Source organism: Gracilinanus agilis, chromosome X (assembly GCF_016433145.1).
Source record: "Gracilinanus agilis isolate LMUSP501 chromosome X, AgileGrace, whole genome shotgun sequence".
Classification (NCBI taxonomy): Eukaryota; Metazoa; Chordata; class Mammalia; order Didelphimorphia; family Didelphidae; genus Gracilinanus; species Gracilinanus agilis.
In genome coordinates this window covers 64,695,044-64,696,684 of record NC_058136.1, presented here as the reverse complement: position 1 = coordinate 64,696,684, position 1,641 = coordinate 64,695,044, and positions in this window count along the sequence as shown.

Here is a 1,641-nt window from a genome sequence, read left to right as displayed (position 1 = left end):
TCTTTATCTGTCTTCCCATAGTTCATGGTATCCTTCACATTTTTATAAAAGATATTTTATCTTCCCAATTACATGTAATAACAATTTTCTACATATGTTTTCCAAAGGTATAAGATCTTAACTGTCTCTCTTTCTCCCTTCCCCCTCTCCCAGAGATGGTAAGCAATTGGATCTGGATTATACATGTATTGTCATGCAAAATCACGTTTTCCATATTATTCATTGTTGTGAGGTAATACTCATATAAAACCAAAACCCCAAAATAAAAACCCAAATAAACTAAAGTGGGAAATCACATACTTTGATCTGCATTCCAACTACAACAGTTCTTTCTCTGGAGTTGGATCACATTCTTTGTCTTAAGTCCTTCAGAATTGTCTTTCATTGTTGTATTTCTGAGAGTAGCTAAGTCTTTCGCTGTGGATCATCCTACAATATTGCTGTCACTGTGTACAATGGTCTTCTGGTTCTACTTATTTCACTCTGCATCCGTTCATGGAAACCTTTCTAGCTCTTTCTGAAATTTTCTTGTTCATCATTTCTTAGAGCACAAATTAAAATCCCATTAACCTTCATATACCAAAATTTGCTCAGTCATTCCCCATTTGATTATCTTTCACATTAACTGTTTGTCACAGCATGATAATGGGATACAATTAATTTTTCCCATTCTACATGTATTTTATTTTAACTCTTTTATTTTTATTTTATCCCCTTTATTTCCCATTCTTTGATATTACTACAGAAAGAGTATGTTGGTTAATATGGAATCTTTCTTTCTCTGATTTCCTTGGGTTCTCTGGGTCAAAGGATAGGGATAAAGTGACCAAAAGGTCACTTTCATGGCACTTTCTAAATTGCTTTCCAGAATGATTGGATCACTTCACAGCTCCAATAATGGTGTGTTGCCTTGCGTGTATTCCTACCACTCCTCCACTATTACTTCCATCATTTGTCATCTTTGTGGAGGCAGCTAGGGGATACTACAATGGATAGAGCACTGGGGTGGGAGTCAGGTAGACCAGAGCTCAAAACCAGCCTCAGGCATTTATTTACTAGTTGTTTGACCCAAGGTAAGTCACTTAACCTCATTCAGCTCCACTTCTCTCATCTGTAAAATAGAGAAAACGATAGCATCTCCTTCCTGGGGGTGTTGTGAGGTTCAAATGAGATTGTATTTGTAAAGTGTCGGCATGGTGCCTCTAACATAGTAAGCACTATGTAAATGCTATCTATTATTATTATCTTGACCAGTTTTCTGAGTGTGAGGTGAAACCTCCAAATTATTTTGATTTGTGTTGCTTTTATATTGTTGACTTGGAGCAGTCTTTCACATGACTAATTATTCCTTTCAAGACTTCTTCCTCTAAATGAATGAAAAAGCATAGGAACTTCTGGTACAGTGCATTGGACACAGGGCCTGGGGACAGGAAGACTCATCTCCCTGAGTTCAAATCTGGCCTCAGACACATACTAGCTGAATGACCCATGGCAAATAACTTAACCCTATTTGCCTCATTAGAAAAGAAAGAAAGAGAGAGAGAGAAAGAAAGAAGGAAAGAAAGAAAGAAAGAAAGAAAGAAAGAAAGAAAGAAAGAAAGAAAGAAAGAAAGAAAGAAAGAAAGAAAGAAAGAAAGAAAG